Genomic DNA, 772 nt, shown 5'->3' on the forward strand with positions numbered 1-772 from the left:
CCTCTAACCCTTTTTTTTTTTTTTTTTTTTTTTTGGTCTTTTTGAGACAGGGTCTCCTGGTAGCCCCAGCTATCCTGGAATCCACTATATAGACCAGCCTGGCCTTGAACTCACAGAAATCTGCCTGCCTCTGCCTCACGAGTGCTGGGATTAAAGGTGTACACCACCATGCCCGGCCTCATTTTTAGTTTTTTAAGAGTTCTCCACATTGTTTTCCATAGAGGCTGCACGAGTTTGCAATCCCACCAGCAGTGAATGAGTTTGCAATCCCACCAGCATTTGTTATCATTTGTTCTCTTGATCCTAGCCAGTCTGATTGGGGTAAGGTGATACTTTAAAATGGTTTTAATTAGCATTTTTCTAATTACTAAGGATGTTGAACACTTTTTAAGATGTTTCTTAGCCATCTTTAATTCTTCCTTTGAGAATTGTGTATTTAGTTCCTTAGCCTATCTTTTAATTGGGTTACTTCCTTTCTTGATTCTTTGTTTTTTGAGTTCATTATATATTCTGGATGTTAAACCTCTGTCAGATGTGTTGCTCATGAAGATTTTTCTCCCACTCTGTGGGTGTTCTCTTCACATCCCTGGTTGCTAGAAGCTTTTTAGTTTAATGAGGTCCCACAAATTGATTGTTGACCTTAATTCCTGAGCAACTTCTGTCTGATTTAGAAAATCCTTTCCTATACCTATATCCTGTAAGTTACTGCCAATATTTCACTCTAATAGTTTCAGGGTTTCCAGTTTCACATTGAGGTCTTTGATCTATTTGG

The sequence above is a fragment of the Nannospalax galili genome, unplaced genomic scaffold (genome assembly GCF_000622305.1).
Source record: "Nannospalax galili isolate Female #2095 unplaced genomic scaffold, S.galili_v1.0 scaffold561, whole genome shotgun sequence".
Lineage (NCBI taxonomy): Eukaryota > Metazoa > Chordata > Mammalia > Rodentia > Spalacidae > Nannospalax > Nannospalax galili.